The following is a 17948-nucleotide window of genomic DNA, read 5'->3' as shown; positions in this document are numbered from 1 at the left end:
AATGGAGAAAAGTTTTCCACTAAATCATAAAAATCAAGGAAGCCCATGTTTTGGCAGCTGATTTTATTACATAGCTTTAGATGGAAGCAAATGTCTTTGTCAAGGCATAGCGGAAAGTACAGAAGTTTGGAGAGGCAGGACAGAGTCAGGTTCATGGCCAGTTGCAGCAATTACAGCTGGTATCAAAGACAAGGCCTGCCGGACAGTGCTGCAGGTATGTGATTCCGTGGGAGCAGTGCCAGAAGGCATGTCTGTCATTGACCACAGGGTACAGGCCATCAGCTTTGCCAGCACAGAATCCGCTGCCTTCAGAGCTTCCTCCAGAGCTCCCACTCCCACTCCTGCTTCCGCTTCCTGGAGGAGAAGTCACTGGCTCCGTAGGATCAGTGGGCACATCAGGGGCTGTGCAACCTAAAATATAATAATAGAAAGAGTAGAGGGGTGGTCCTGCTGTGGCCATGAACTTCAAGTGTAAGTAAAGAAAACTAGGTACATTATTCCCAGGAGAAGATGCAATTAGCGGCAATCTCACAATTGAAGAGACTCAAAGACAATTACGTATCAGGAAATAAGAAAAAGTGTGGATCAAGTCCTACTTTCTATATATGTCTCCTTTGTCATCCAAGGCATTCAGTAATTAACACATGCAAATGTTTTGAAGATCTGAATATAATACCTCTGAGGAAAAATTGTAGAAACAGTTATGGAAATGGAGACATTCCCTGAGGGTGGATAAATAAGAGCACTGGTGTGGCTTCCTGTTGATTCTTCCAGGAGGCTAGGCAGGACATTGAATGAGGTCCACACACACTCATTAACGGACACACAGAGAGATTTGGATGCTAAAGATAAGCACAATTTCTGCAGACTCTTACAAACTTTGAAGTCCTAGGAAATTTTTTCCCACACACTCCAACGTTAGGTCTGGTTTCCCAAAATTCCCTTAGAAGTTGAGACTTAGAAAGGATCACCTGGGCAAGAACAAGGGAATGGAATGGGAAGAGTAGGCCCCATGCAGTGGGAGTGAGCATTCAACCATGCCTTTATATTGATAAAGGGACATTAGAAACACGCCATCTGCATACTCAGGTTGTCACTCACTTGTGGGCACATCCAGGGCTTTGTTAAGAGTAGAGGTCAGAGGGAATTTGCCCTGGCCACAGAAAGAGCCAGTGAAGTCATCAAGATCAATGGCCCAGATCATGGCACCTCCAAAATTGTTCTGCTTAAGCCACTGAGTCTGTTTAAAGATAGAAGGTGTAAGGTTAATTTGATTTCCTGAGCCTTGGTGCTGTGATGTCAGCAAATCCAAGGAGCTGACCTTACCTTGACATTGAAGCTCCTGACATTGTCATAGCCAACCCACACATTGCCTTTATAGGCATAGGGCACTTCCTGAGGGGCATCCCAGACCTCAGTGGCTCCATTTTTCAAGAAGGTGCAAATCTTTAAACATCAAGAGATTTAAATCCTTCACATATTAATTCCATGAAAGAGAGAAAACAATGATTTCTTTCCTTTCTTATCTTCAGTTGGGGCTACCTCAATTTTATAATTCAGTTTTGTTTGTAGTAAAAAAAAAATCTTGAGTTGTTTTCATCATTGCATTGATGGTGATAGGACCCGGGATATGCACTTGCTCAGTACAGGCTCTATCGCTGAGCTACATCACACCCTTAGTCTTATCTTTTAAGGTAGACTGTCTATGCTTTAATTTGGACTTAGAATTATCCTCTTTCAGCTTCCTGAATGTTCAAATTAAAGGAATAAGCAACCAAGCCTGGAAAAGTCTTTCACAAAAACTATTGTACAACATGATCCTACTTCATTTTGTCTTATGCAACTAGAGATTAAATCCAGGGCTGTTAGCATTCTAGGTAAATGCTGTACCACTGAGCTACATTCGAAGAGTGAGTTATTTATCAAATTCATTTTATCCATATTTTAGTACTACAAATTTGGAATCCACAGTAGGATGATAAATATGTTCATTTTGTTTCTTTATATGTAATGTTCTTAGTAACATGATCTTTTGCTTATAAAAGCATTATTTGGATTAAATATAGAAGTTTGTTTTCCAAACATACAGCATCAGGAGTGAACTGCTTACTACAGGTAGGTAATAGGCAAAATAAACATTCAGATCCAGGAGATCCTAAATTGAAGGCTATGTAAAATGTTGGGTGTGAAATTCACAGAGCAATCTACTGACCTCGTAGTAGGCCCAGAACCTACCCAGCAGGGCCAGCACCAGAGGTAGGGGCACCAATTCTATCATTGGAGGGGTTGCTCAGGAGGAAATTGTGTCCATATTCTGGGAATCCAACAATGAGCTTCTCAGCTGGGACTCCATTGTTCTTCCAGGAATTCATGGCATACTCCTGTAATGTAGGTTAGGTAAAGGACCCAAACAGTCAGTGGTCAGTATTTAATTATATTAGCTCCCTGTTTTAGCAGGCAAATTATATGATGTTCATAACCAATGGATTTTTTCCTTGATATTTTCTTTTCAAAAACTTTTGATGAAATTATACTTCATGAGATATGGCCTATAACTTAAGAATATCTTTATTTAATTTGGACAGTTGCTGAACTTGCGTGAATTGGGGGGGGGGTCTACTTTCCATATTACTTTATCCCCAGTCTGTATTCCTGTAGGGTCTTACCACATTGAGGTAAGCATTGCTGCCAGTGTCAGTAGGATATTTGTAGAGGGAACTGTTCTCTCCTGTGTAGCCATCCCAGGAGCCATGGAGGTCATATGTCATGACATGGATTTGATCTAGGTACCTGGCAGGTAATAAGGTACTGCGTAATCCCCCAGACGCTGAGGCTCTGGCGGCCCCCAAGATGCCTGACTACCTAGGTGCGGACCAGCGGAAAACCAAGGAAGATGAGAAGAACGACAAGCCCATCCGAGCTCTGGACGAGGGAGATATTGCGTTACTGAAAACTTACGGCCAGAGCACATACTCCAGGCAGATCAAGCCGGTTGAAGATGACATTCAACAGCTTCTCAAAAAAATCAATGAGCTCACTGATATTAAAGAGTCCGACACTGGCCTGGCTCCACCAGCCCTCTAGTTTCTGGCCGCAGATAAACAGACACTTCAGAGCGAGCAGCCCCTGCAGGTAGCCAGATGTACGAAGATAATCAATGCTGATTCAGAGGACCCCAAATACATTATCAATGTGAAGCAGTTTGCCAAGTTTGTGGTGGATCTCAGTGATCAGGTGGCACCTACTGACATTGAGGAAGGGATGAGAGTTGGTGTGGACAGAAATAAATACCAAATTCACATTCCACTACCTCCTAAGATTGACCCAACAGTTACCATGATGCAGGTGGAGGAGAAGCCTGATGTCACATACAGTGATGTTGGTGGCTGTAAGGAGCAGATTGAGAAGCTGCGAGAAGTGGTTGAAACCCCTCTGCTCCACCCAGAGAGATTTGTTAACCTTGGGATTGAGCCTCCAAAAGGTGTGCTGCTGTTTGGTCCCCCGGGCACGGGCAAGACGCTCTGTGCTAGGGCCGTCGCCAACAGGACTGACTCCTGCTACATTCGAGTTATCGGGTCTGAGCTCGTGCAGAAATACGTCGGGAAGGGGGCCCGGATGGTTCGTGAGCTTTTTGAAATGGCCAGAACAAAAAAAGCCTGCCTTATTTTCTTTGATGAAATTGACGCCATTGGAGGAGCTCAGTTTGATGATGGCGCTGGGGGAGACAATGAAGTGCAGAGAACAATGTTGGAGCTGATCAACCAGCTGGATGGTTTTGATCCTCGAGGCTACATCAGAGTCCTAATGGCTACCAACCGACCTGATACTTTGGATCCAGCGCTGATGAGGCCTGGGAGATTGGACAGAAAAATTGAGTTTAGCTTACCTGACTTAGAGGGTCCGACTCACATATTTAAGATTCATGCTCGCTCAATGAGTGTTCAACGAGACATTAGGTTTGAGCTGCTAGCCCGACTGTGCCCGAACAGCACTGGAGCAGAGATTAGGAGCGTGTGTACAGAAGCTGGTATGTTTGCAATCCAAGCCCGGCGAAAAATTGCTACAGAGAAGGACTTCTTGGAAGCTGTAAGGTCATCAAGTCTTACGCCAAGTTCAGCGCCACTTCCCGCTACATGACATACAACTGAGCCTCACAGGCTTGAGAACTTCCTGTGATTGGGTAATGTGTTGCCACCTCACAAAAACAAAAAATTTCAAATTTCCTGACAGGTAATAAGATTTAAAATCATTTCTGATAACTGTTTCTCACATCTTTGCCTACAATAACACCTTTTCCAAAGCAAGTACACAAGCAATGTCTTTTGAGGGCAAGACATCTCTAGACTGACCACCGCAGTGCTTTAACAGTTCCCACAGATGTTTAGAATAAGTACATCACTCACTGGGAAAGTTCACAGATCTCATAGCCAGCTTCAATGGTGGAAACGCCAGCAGCTACAGCCGCAGTTATCAACAACCTGGGCTTGTTGTTCTCATTAGCCTCCTTCTCAAAAGCTTCACGAATCTCCTGTAGAACAAGGCAAGCATATTTGAAGTTAGTTTCAGAGATGTATATATAATAAATACATATTTTCACAGTGTCTTTCTTCTCTAAAGTACTTCAACTATTTTATCTGACATTACTCTATCAATATCTTAATAATGTCAATAGTACAGATGATATTAATTTTAAAAGTTACAGCTATGCAATATGCATGAGAGTGTGGGAAAGTACTTTGCAGGCTACTGAAACAGAAACACGGACACCAACCCAGGCACAAAATCTTCTAACTACATTCTGTCCTGCTATAAAATATGCTAGGACACTTTTTCACAACAGGTTTGCCGTCAGAATGCAGGTGTTGTGAAAACCACTGCTAATTCAAAGCCAAAATGGGAAAGGAAAAGACTCATGTCAGTATCATCGTCAGTGGACAGGTTGATTCCAGCAAGTCCACTACAACCGGCCACCTGATCTACAAGAGTGGTGGAATCTACAAATGAACCATCGAGAAGTTTGAGAAGGAGGCTGCCGAGATGGGAAAAGGCTCCTTCAAGTATGCCTGTGTCTTGGACAAACTGAAAGCTGAGCGTGAGCGTGGTATCACTATTGACATCTCCCTGTGGAAGTTTTAGACCAGCAAGTACTATATTACTATCATTGATGTCCCAGGACACAGAGACTTCATCAAAAACATGATTGCAGGCACATCACAGGCTGACTGTGCTGTCCTGATTGTTGCTGCTGGTGTTGGTGAATTCAAAGCTGGTACTTCCAAGAATGGGCAGACCCGTGAGCATGCACTTCTGGCTTCCACCCTGGGTGTGAAACAGCTAATTGTTGGTGTCAACAAAATGGATTCCACCGAGCCACCCTACAGCCAGAAGAGATACGAGGAAAATGTTAAGGAAGTCAGCGTCTACATTAAGAAAATTGGCTACAACCCTGACACAGTAGCATTTGTGCCGATTTCTGGTTGGAATGGTGACAACACGCTGGAGCCAAGTGCTAATATGCCTTGGTTCAAGGGATGGAAAGTCACTCGCAAAGATGGTAGTTCCAGTGGGACCACCCTGTTGGAAGCTTTGGATTGTATCCTGCCACCAACTCGGCCAACTGACAAGCCTCTGCAACTGCCCCTCCGAGATGTCTATAAAATTGGTGGTATTGGGACCGTCCCTGTGGGCCAAGTGGACACCGATGTTTTAAAAGCTGGCATGGTGGTGACCTTTGCTCCAGTCAATGTGACAACAGAAGTAAAGTCTGTTGAAATGCACCATGAAGCTTTGAGTGAAGCTCTTCCTGAGGACAACATGGGCTTCAATGTGAATAACATGTCTGTCAAAGATGTTAGACGTGGCAACATTGCTGGTGACAGCAAAAATGACCCACCAATGGGGGCTGGAGAGATGGCTCAGCGGTTAAGAGCATTGCCTGCTCTTCTGAAGGTCCTGAGTTCAATTCCCAGCAACCATATGGTGGCTCACAACCATCTGTAATGAGGTCTGGTGCCCTCTTCCGGCATTCATGCAGACAGAATATTGTATACATAATAAATAAATAAATATTTTTTTAAAAAATGACCCACCAATGGAAGCTGCTGGCTTCACTGCTCAGGTGATTATCCTGAACCACCCAGGCCCCATTAGTGCTGGCTATGCTCCTGTACTAGACTGTCACACAGCTCACATAGCATGCAAGTTTGCTGAGCTTAAAGAAAAGATTGATCATCGTTCTGGCAAGAAGCTGGAAGATGGCCCAAAATTCTTAGAATCTGGTGATGCAGCCAGTTTTGATATGGTTCCTGGCAAGCCCATGTGTGTCGAGAGCTTCTCTGACTATCCTCCACTGGGTCGTTTTGCTGTTTATGACATGAGGCAGGCAGTTGCTGTGGGTGTCATCAAAGCTGTGGATAAGAAGGCTACTGGAGCTGGCGAGGTCACCAAGTCAGCCCAGAAAGCTCAGAAGGCTAAATGAATATTACCCCTAACACCTGTCATCCCAGTCTTAATCAGTGGTGGAAGAACTGCCTCAGAATTGTTTGTCTCAATTGGCCATTTAAGTTTAATAGTAAAAGACCGGTTAATGATAGCAATGCATTGTAAAACCTTAAGAAGGAAAGGAGAATGTTTTGTGGACCATTTTGTGTGTGTGTGTGTGTGTGTGGCAGTTTTAAGTTATTAGTTTTCAAAATCAGTAAATTTTAATGGAAACAACTTGGCCAAAAATCTGTCACAGAATTTTGAGACCCATTAAAACAAGTTTAATGGGAAAAAAATACACTAGGACAATTATGGCACAGACTTCTGTGAGAAGTCAACCACGGTCTGATTTGACCTAAGGCCCACTTCCCAAAAGGCAACTCATACATGACACTTCTAGGGTGGAAAAGAACCAGAGAATAGATAGCCCGAAGAACTAGGGTAAAACAAAACACTAATGATCCATAAATAAAAAAAAATACAAATAAAATGACTCCCAATGGTATTCTGCTATAGTCATAGACCATGGCCTTATCTAATCATCATCAAAAAGACTTCTTCTGGCAGCAGATGGGAACAGAGTCAGAGATCCACAGTCAGACATTATACATTGAAAGAGTGTAACTGAGAGGGCTCCATCAAGTCCTTCCTCTCTGAGCTCAGGGAATCCTGCCAAATAAGAGGCAGATTCTTTTGTGTTTTGTTTTGTTTTTTAAAACGGAATTTTTCTGTGTAGCTTTGGCTATCCTGTAACTCATTCTGTAGACCAAGCTGGTCTTAAATTCATGGAAATCTGCCTGAATCTGCCTCCTGATGTCTGGGATTAATGGCATGTGCCACAACCTTCAAGTCTGGCAGAAAAGTTCTAAGATCAAGAGGAGATAGAGGACACCAGGAGACCAAGGAATTCTGAATCAAGTAAACAAGTACATATAAGCTCATAGAGACTGAAACAACAATCACATGCCCACAGTGGCCTAAAACACATCCTCTTCATATATGACTATTAATTTAGTATATTGTGGTACTCCTCACTGTGAAAGCAAGTGAGCTGTGGTTCTTGAAACTGTGCTTTATACTCTTTACCTACTGTTGGTTTTCCATGTCCAACTTCAATTCGGTAGCCTTTCCCTTACATTATTATATCTTATTCTTGTCATGTTTAGTTATAATCTTTTACAAGCCTTTCTTTTTCTGATAAGGACAAAAAGGGCATAGGTATTCCAGGGAAGGGAAGTAGGGAAAATGGGAGGAGCCGGGAAAGAGGACACTATAATCTTGATATATTGTAAAATAAACAATATATTTTCAATAAAAGAAAAATATCTTTATATATATATATATATTCATATATATAATTTCTATAGTAGTAGGTTTCCATATGGTTTGTCAAAAAGCCTTTCGTGTAGGTTGTCACTCCCCTTATTCTCTCCTTTATTGGGCCCACCATCTCCTCCCTGACTTAATCTTCCTATTCTATTGTCGTTTTATCTCTTTATAAAACTATATTCTATTTCCTCTCTTTGGAAGAGTGTATCCTCCTGCCTGATACCTTTTTAATTATGCAACCTCTGTGGCTATTCAGAGAAAACACACATATACAAAGCTTAAAGTCAAAGATCCACATATAAGAGACAATATGTGATGATTATCCTTTGGGTTTGGGTTACCTTGCTCAGGATAATAGTTTCTAACTCCATCCATTTACTGAAAATTTTATTTTTCTTCACAGTTGAATAATACTATAAAATATATATGTGTCATGTTTTTATTATATGCTCATCAGTTGATGGATATCTAGGCTGTTTCCCATTTCTGGCTATTATGAATAGAACAGCAGTGATCATGGATAAGCAAATATCTCAAAGTAAGATGCAGAGTTCATTGAGTATATACCCATGAGTGATGGACTGGATCTTGAAATAAACTGATTTTCAGCTTAAAATTGGAGAAAATATCTGCAAAACATATATCTTGCAAAGGATGCTATCCCAAATATATCAAGAACTCATCTCAATAGCAAGAAAACAACCTAATTGTAAAAGGGAGAAGACCCTGAGTAGATGTTTTCAAAAATAATATAAATGCCCTAAAGATATATAAAAATAGATATATAATATAAAAAACTAAAACAGTATTGAGAGTAGATTTTATCAAAAACCAGAGTAGATAAGCTATATTGTCAATAATAGCACTTCAATATTAATTGTAACATTATTCTTAATTATTTAAGAAACATAATCACTGCAAATGTCTAGAAAATAATTAAACCTTAAAAATTATGTAATTAATTATGTTATTCAGTCTTTAAAAGAATAAAATCTGCCATTAGTAACAAAATTTCTAATTTGAAGATATGTTAACTGAAATTAACAAGGCATAGATTAACAAATAATACAAGATCTCACTTATGAGCAGAATCTAAAATATTTGAACTCATAGAAGTAGATGGCAGAATTTTATCTTCTTGCTTTTATTGAAAATAGATTTCATTCTCATACAATATACCCTGATTATTGCTTATCTGCCCTCAACAACTCCCACTCCTCCACCTTTATTCTCCACTCTGTCTGTATTCACTTCCTTTCTGACTATTATTAGAAAAGAATAGGCTTCTAAAAGATAGCTTAGCTAGACATGACAAAATAAAATATAAAAAAATGAAGAAACAACTGATTCTGATGTTTAAGCAGGGGAAGAAAGGATTAAAGAAATGTTGGTCAGCAATACAAACTTTGAGTGAGATAGAATGAGTTCAGAGCTTATCTCTACAACAAAGGACCTACAATTCATAGCATTGTATCTTATTTTGAAAACCATTTGTATCAACACGAAATCAATAGAACCTGTGTGTCCAAGGGTCTTGGTCCTGACAATAATGCCTTTATGACTTTGATCATGTGGACCAGGCCATAAATCAAACAGGGAAATATCACAGAAGAGGGGGTAGAAAGAAGCAGAGACGGTGGACTACGCTAAAGGTGTTTTCCAGAAACAACAGACAAGTTGCACATATGAATACACTTCACTGCAAGTGGAACAGCCTGCACAAGACATCCAAGATCTCAAGCCAGACTAAATACCATCATGGAAAGGGAAGGTGGGCATAAGGTCGCATCTCTAGCTGAAGCACTGGGGCCAAATGATAGGTTCTGGGAGAGTTGTGGGACTCCTTATGGGCAAACAAATTTCCAATGGATTCCCACACACTCAAAAATATATGAACTTAGACTAAGTTTAAAACAAAGATGAGGACACTAAAGTTGTATAGGTAGAGAAAGAGAGAGCATCTGAGCAGGATTGAGAAGGGAGTGATGTGATTGGAATACATTATACGAATTCTCAAAATTAATTTTGAAATAAGTAAAATGTGGTAGATAAATAGATACATAGATACATAGATAGATACATAGATAGATACATAGATGATAAACATTGACTTGTTACAGTCAGTTTTGAGGAATATCTTCAAAGAAACTGGAACTTGGCAACAACTGGACCAAATGATTCTAATTAAGATATTTACCCCTTTCTTTTACCTGTTTTTGAGGCCATTGAAAGCTTTGTAGAACTCTACATCATTCCATTCTATGGTGGTGATCTCATTGTTCTGCATCCCAGCAAAAGCATAGATCAGGTGAGTACACAGGCAAGGGTCAATGTTATCAGGGGTGAAACGAACCGGGCCTGGCCGATACTGGGCCCAGTTGGAGAAGTAGAATACCAGATTGTAGACAGACCCTGTGGTGGTCAAAAATAAGGATGATGATCCATTATAGATATCATTTAACTACAATGAAAGTTTGGGTTTTGCTTATGTCCCCACCTACCTACCTCATAAGCCTGATCTCCAGCTGGAGGTGACTAGTTGAGCACTCCTGCAGATGAGCTAAGATATTGTATATATTCTCTTTGAGAGTTTGGAAAATCTTAGACTTCTTTTACGATGGCATGCTCATAGTTCTTTGAGTCCAGTGGTCCCATAAAGCTCAGAGAATGAGAATTTAAGAACCCTTAGATGGGGGCTGGAGAGGGGGCTCAGTGGTTAAGAGCATGGCCTGCTCTTCCAAAGGTCCTGAGTTCAATTCCCAGCAACCACATGGTGGCTCACAGCCATCTGTAATGAGGTCTGGTGCCCTCTTCTGGCCTGCAGGCATACACACAGACAGAATATTGTATACATAATAAATAAATAAATATTTTTTAAAAAGAACCCTTAGGTGGTCAAGCTATAGAGGATAACGACTGAGAGAAAAGTCTACTCTTACACAAAACAAACCCATCTCTCTCTTTTATGTTTTATCTCTCCTTTCATTTCCCAAATAGAGTAATACTTGTTTGTTGCTGGATATTTGTACACTGTCTGAAGATGTCTCACTGTGGTAGTTTTAATAAAAATTCTGAATGGCCTAAAACTAGACAGCAAAGGAAAGGCAGGAATTCTGGGCAAAGAGAGAAACTCAGGTCATTAGAATCTATGTGCAAGAGTGACGCCAGTGAGTTGAGGAATGGGTCAGGCATACAGAAGGGGAGACAGGTAAAAGCCACATATATAATGTAGATTAATATAAACTGGTTCATTTAAGTTATACAGTTATTTGGTAACAAGCCTAAGCTAAAGGCCAGGCTTTCATAAGTAATAATAAGAAAGTCTGACTTCACCAGGGTATATTTTTAATTATATTAATAAGACAATTGCTTTATGTAAATTCAGGCAGTTGAGTTTTTCAGTAGCTAGTCATTTTGTCAACAATAACACATGGAATTAGTGACTTACCCAGATGAGCATTCAGTAGAAGGGCCAGACCTAGTGAGAGAAAAATACATATGTATTCTGAACCAGCTGCCTGAATCCTCTCATACATAACTCTAGAGCCTTATGGTTCATCCCGCTTGCCATGTGTTGTGACTTGTGTAAAAATGTGATCTTTTCAGTAAACATTCTTTGATCTACACTTTACCAGTTGATCAAAAATACCCTGTACCTTTTTCTCCATTCTGGGTCATAACTTTTGTAAGTATGAAATCTACTATCTACAAAGCAGGGCTGACTGAAATTGCTCCAAATTCACTGCACTCAGTGACCCTGCATCAGATGTGTCTCATTTCCAGAGCTAACATGAGCTCAGGACTTCAAGAGATAAGACATCCTCCAAAGCAGTGACTCGAGCAGCAGGAATATATTAGCAGCATCTTCAGAGAAGTTTTCCTAGAGAATGTATGATGCGAGCCTCCAGAAGCTGCTCCTTGGCTTCAATAGAGCATTTTCTTTTAGGCATCATCTCACTCTACAGCCCAGTCTGGCCTTGACATGGAGAACCTCCTGCCTGTGTCACCTGAGTACTGGAACCACAAGCTTGAACACTGTCAAGAGAAGTAGGCCGCTGCTTCTTTTATGTGTTAGGCTTCAGTATTCCTATAAAAAGACTTTGAAGAAAAATAAAGTTTCTAAAGCACAAATTTAAAGCAGAAAGCAAGCTGTAGATATGAACTGAGCCTAAACAACTACTTAATCCACCACTTGGATTGAATGTCTCAGAGGGACACATATGTCATCATCACCTAACCAGAACTATAAAGGATAGAAAAAAAAATAATCAGGCAGAATACAGAGCAAAGACAACTCGCATGGCTCTGTGTCTGTGTGGATTTCCTTTGTTTTTACCGCCAAAGGAGTTAGTCCCAGGACACAAAGAACTAAATAAACATAATAACATTTTAAGGCAGGTGGTGCCGGAAGATAACTGCAGAAGAATGACTAGATGGGACAGAAGAGACAAAGACAAGTATTGAAACAGAGTGAGACCCCATTTCCCCTTAGCCCCATGCCACCTCATCCCCAAGTTCCCAGGTTTTGCCCTGTAATCTTATCTACTTCCATATCCAGGCGGATGACTATATGTTTTTCTTTGGGTTCACCTTATTTAGCTTCTCTAGGATCACAAATTATATGCTCAATGTCCTTTATTTATGGCTAGAAACCAATTTATGAGTGAGTACATCCCATGTTCATCTTTTTGGGACTGGGACACCTCACTCAGGATAGTGTTTTCTATTTCCATCCATTTGCATGCAAAATTCGCGAAATCATTATTTTTTACCGCTGAGTAGTACTCTAATATGTATATATTCCACACTTTCTTCATCCATTCTTCCATTGAAGGGCATCTAGGTTGTTTCCAGGTTCTGGCTATTACAAATAATGCTGCTATGAACATAGTTGAACAAATGCTTTTGTCATATGATGGGGCATCTCTTGGGTATATTCCCAAGAGTGGTATTACTGGATCTTGGGGTAAGTTGATCCCGAATTTCCTTAGAAACCACACTTGGGGGAATGGGATGGTTGGGATAAAGGAAGGGTGGGCATGGGAGCAGAGAAATACATAGCCTAATTAAGGGAGCCATCTTAGGGTTGGCAAGAGACTGAACTCTAGAGGAGCTCGCAGGTGTCCAGGGAGATGTCCCCAGCTAGTACCTTGAGCAACTGAGGAGAGGGAATCTGAAAATGACCCTATCCTATAGCCATACTGATGAATATCTTGCATATCACCATAGAACCTTCATCTGGCGATGGATCGATATAGAGACAGAGACCCAAATTAAAGCACAGGACTGAGCTCTTAAGATCCAAATGAGGAGCAGAAGGAGGGAAAACATGAGCAAGAAAGTCAGGAGCATGAGGGGTGCACCCACCCACTGTGACAGTGGAATTGATCTATTGGGAGCTTACCCAGGCCAGCAGGATTGGGACTGAATAAGCATGGGATCAAACCGGATTTTCTGAACATGGCGGACAATGAAGGCTGATGAGAAGCCAAGGACAATGGCACTAAGTTTAGATCCTAATACATGAACTGGCTTTGTGGGAGCCTAGCCTGTTTGGATGCTCACCTTCCTGGTCCTGGATGGAAGTGGGAGGACCTTGGACTTCCCGCAGGGCAGGGAATCTGGACTGCTCTTCATTCTCAAGAGGGAGGGGGGAATGGAGTCGGGGGGAGGGAGAGAGGGGGAGGGGAGTGGGGGGAAGGGGGCGATGTGTGCGAGGAGGGGAAGGGAAATGGGAATTTTTTTTTTGCAACAACTAAAAAAAATAAACAAAAGAAAAAGAAACACAGTGAGACTGTGTACATGTATGCCTACAGGCCAGAAGAGGGCACCAGACCTCATTATAGATGGCTGTGAGCTACCATGTGTTTGTTGGGAATTGAACTCAGGACCTTTGGAAGAGCAGGCAATGCTCTGAATTGCTGAGGCATCTCTCCAGCCCCAAGGAAGCCAACAACACCCACAATAGCACAGACATCTGACAACCCTTCAGCAGCACAACTCAAGAAGGGAACCACACAAACGCTACCACAAAAAAAAAAAAATAGAGTTAACAACCACAGGTCATTAATATCACTTAATATCAAAGGACTCAATTCACCTATAAAAAGGCACACGTTAAGAGAATGGATACGAAAACAGGATCCAACATTCTGCTGTTCACGAGAAACACACCTCAACCTCAAAGACAACACTACCTCAGAGTAAAGGGTTGGGAAAAGATTTTCCAATCAAATGAACCTAAGAAACAATCAGGTGTGGCTATACTAATATCCAACAAAATTGATTTCAAACTAAGATCAATCAGAAGAGATGTAGAAGGACACTATATATTCATAACAGGAACAATTCATCAGGAGGAAGTCTCAATCCTGAATATCTACGCCCCAAATATAAAAGGATCCACATATATAAAAGAAACATTACTAGAACTCAAAGCATACATCAAACCCCACACTCTAATAGTAGGAGATTTCAACACTCCTCTCACCAATGGACATTTCAACCAGACAGAAACTTAACAGAGAAATAAGAGAATTAACAGATGTAATGAATCAAATGGACTTAACAGACATCTATAGAACATTCAACCCAAACAGAAAAGAATATACCTTCTTCTCAGCACCTCATGGAACCTTCTCAAAAAATGATCACATAATTGGTAACAAAGCAAACATCCACAGATACAGAAAAATTGTAGTAACCACCTGTGTACTATTGGATCACCATGGAATAAAGTTAGAATTCAACAACAATTCTACACCCAGAAAGCCTACAAACTCATGGAAACTGAAAAGTCAGCTACTGAACCACCCCTGGGTCAGAAAAGAAATAAAAGTCTTCCTTGAATTCAACAAAAATAACGACACAACATATCCAAACCTATGGGACACTATGAAAGCAGTGCTAGAGGAAAGTTCGTAGCAATAAGTGCCCACATAAAGAAAACGGAGAAAGCTCACATTAGAGACTTAACAGCACTCCTGAAAGCTCTAGAAAAAAAACAAAGCAGATTCACCCAGGAGGAGTAGAAGACTGGAAATAATCAAACTGAGGGCTGAAATCAACAAAATAGAAACACAGAAAACAATCCAAAGAATCAATGAAACAAAGAGCTGGTTCTTTGTGAAAGTCAACAAGATTGACAAACCCCTATCCAAACTAATCAAAAGGCAGAGAGAGAACATGCAAATTAACAAGATCAGAAATGAAAAGGGGGATATAACAACAGACATTGAGGAAATTCAGAGAATAATTAGGTCTTCCTACAAAAGCTTATATGCCACAAAGTCAGAAAATGTAAAAGAAATGGACTTGTTTTTAGATAATTACCATTTACCAAAATTAAATCAAGACCAGGTGAACAATTTAAATAGCCCTATAAATTGTGAGGAAATAGAAGCTGTAATAAAAAACCTCCCAACCAAAAAAAAAAAAAAAAGACCGGGACAAGATGGTTTTAATGCAGAATTTTATCAGAACTTCCAAGAAGAGCTGATACCTATACTCCTTAATGTGTTTCACATTATATAATCAGAAGAGTCATTGCCAAATTCTTTTTATGAAGCTACAGTCACCCTGATTCCAAAACCACACAAAGACCCAGGCAAGAAAGAGAATTACAGACCAATCTCGTTCATGAACATCGATGCAACAATTTTCAATAAAATTATGCAAACAGAATCCAAAAACACAGTAAAAATTATCCATTAAGATCAAGTAGGCTTCATCTTAGAGATGCAGAGTTGGTTCAACATACGAAACTGTATCAATGTAATCTATCATATAAATAAACTGAAAGAAAAACCCATATGATCATTTCATTAGATGTGGAAAAAGCATTTGACAAAATTCAACACCCCTTTATGATAAAGGTTTTGGAGAGGTTAGGGATACAAGGATCATAACTAAATATAATAAAAGCAATATATAGCATGCCAACAGCTAATATCAAATTTAATGGAGAGAAACTCAGAGCCATTCCATTAAAATCAGGAACAAGACAAGGCTGTCCACTATCACCATATCTTCAACATAGTTCTTGAAGTTAGAGCAATAGCAATAAGACAACATAAGGAGATCAAGGTGATTCAAATCGGAGAGGAAGAAGTCAAGCTTTTGTTATTTGCAGATGCTATGACAGTGTACATTAGTGACCCCAAAAACTCTACCAAAGAATTCCTACAGCTGAAAAATACCTTCAGTGATATGGCAGGATACAAGATCAACTCAAAAAAAAAAATCAGTATCCCTCCTATACACAAAGGATAGAGAAGCAGAGAGGGAAATCAGGGAAACTTCATCTTTTACGATAGCCACAAATAGCATAAAGTATCTTGGGGTAACTCTAACTAAGGAAGTGAAAGATCTGTTTGACAAGAACTTTAAGTCTTTGAAGAAAGAAATTGAAAAGGATACCAGAAAATGGAAGGATTTCCCATGCTCTTGGATGGGTAGGATCAACACAGTAAAAATGGCAATTCTACCAAAGGCAATCTATAAATTCAACACAATCCTCATTAAAATCCCAACAAAATTCTTCACAGAACTTGAGAGAACAATAATCAACTTTATATGGAAAAGCAAACAAACCGGGATAGCCAAAACATTCCTATACAATAAAGGAACTTCTGGAGGTATTACCATCCCTGACTTCAAACTCTATTACAGAGCCACAGTATTGAAAACAGCTTGGTATTGGCATAAAAACAGAGAGTCGACCAATTGAATTGAATAGAAGACCCGGATATTAACCCACAAACCTATGAACACCTGATTTTCGACAAAGGAGCTAAAAGTATACAATGGAAGAAAGAAAGCATCTTCAACAAATGGTGCTGGCATAACTGGATGTCAACATGGATAAGAATGAAAATAGATCCATATCTATCACCATGCACAAAACTCGAGTTTACATGGACTAAAGACCTCAATATTAATCTGAACACACTGAACCTGATAGAAGAGAAATTGGGAAGTAGTCTACAACACATGGGCACAGGAGACCACTTCCTACGTATAACCCCAGCAGCACAGACAATAAGGGCAACATTGAATAAATGGGACCTCCTAAAACTGAGAAGCTTCTGTAAAGCAAAGGACACAGTCATTAAGACAAAAAGGCATCCTACTGATTGGGAGATCTTTACCAATCCCACATTGGACAAAGGTCTGATCTCCAAAATATATAAAGAACTCAAGAAACTAGACTTTAAAATGCTAATTAACCCAATTAAAAAATGGGGCACTGAACTGAACAGAGAATTCTCAACAGAAGAAGTTCAAATGACCAAAAGACACTTAAAGTCATGCTCAACCTCCTTAGCGATCAGGGAAATGTAAATCAAAACAACTTTGAGATACCATCTTACATCTGTCAGAATGGCTAAAATCAAAAACACCAATGACAGCCTTTGCTGGAGAGGATGTGGAGTAAGGGGAATACTCATCCATTGCTGGTGGGAATGTAACCTTGTGATACCACTTTGGAAATCAGTGTGGTGGTTTCTCAGAAAATTCAGAATCAACCTACCCCAGGATCCAGCAATACCACTCTTGGGAATATACCCAAGAGATGCCAGATAATACTACAAAAGCATTTGTTCAACTATGTTTATAGCAGCATTATTTGTAATAGCCAGAACCTGGAAACAACCTAGATGCCCCTCAATGGAAGAATGGAAAAAGACAGTATGGAATATATATGCATTAGAGTACTACTCAGCAGTAAAAAAACAATGACATCTTGAGTTTTGCATGCAAATGGATGGAATTAAAACACACTATCCTGAGTGATGTAACCCAGACCCAAAAAGATGAATATGGTATGTACTCCATCATAAGTGGATTCTAGCCATAAATAAAGGACATTGGGCCTATAATTCGTGATCCTAGAGAAGCTAAATAAGATGGTGAACCCAAAGAAAAACATATAGTTATCCTCCTGGATATTGGAAGTAGACAAGATTGCCAGGCAAAAATTGAGAGATTGGGGGTTGGGTTGGGGTGGAGGTAAGGGGAGATGGGGATAGAGAAGGGAGAAGGGGAGGATGGGGAGATCTTGGGGGAATGGGATGGTTGGGATGGGGGAAGGGTGGATATGGAAGCAGGGAAGTAGATATCTTAATTAAGGGAGC

General features: G+C 40.3%; 3 pseudogenes; 2 read left to right on the top strand and 1 right to left on the bottom strand.

The window, feature by feature from the left end:
- Positions 1 to 140: 140 nt before the first annotated feature.
- Positions 141 to 14849, bottom strand: LOC121437820 (annotated as a pseudogene).
- Positions 2830 to 4148, top strand: LOC121437888 (annotated as a pseudogene).
- LOC121437882 lies at positions 4894 to 6478 on the top strand (annotated as a pseudogene).
- Positions 14850 to 17948: the final 3099 nt, after the last annotated feature.

The sequence above is a fragment of the Microtus oregoni genome, unplaced genomic scaffold (genome assembly GCF_018167655.1).
Source record: "Microtus oregoni isolate MIOR12 unplaced genomic scaffold, Mior012 000054F_ref0000373, whole genome shotgun sequence".
NCBI classification, from domain to species: domain Eukaryota; kingdom Metazoa; phylum Chordata; class Mammalia; order Rodentia; family Cricetidae; genus Microtus; species Microtus oregoni.
This window is presented reverse-complemented; position numbering and strand designations above follow the sequence as displayed.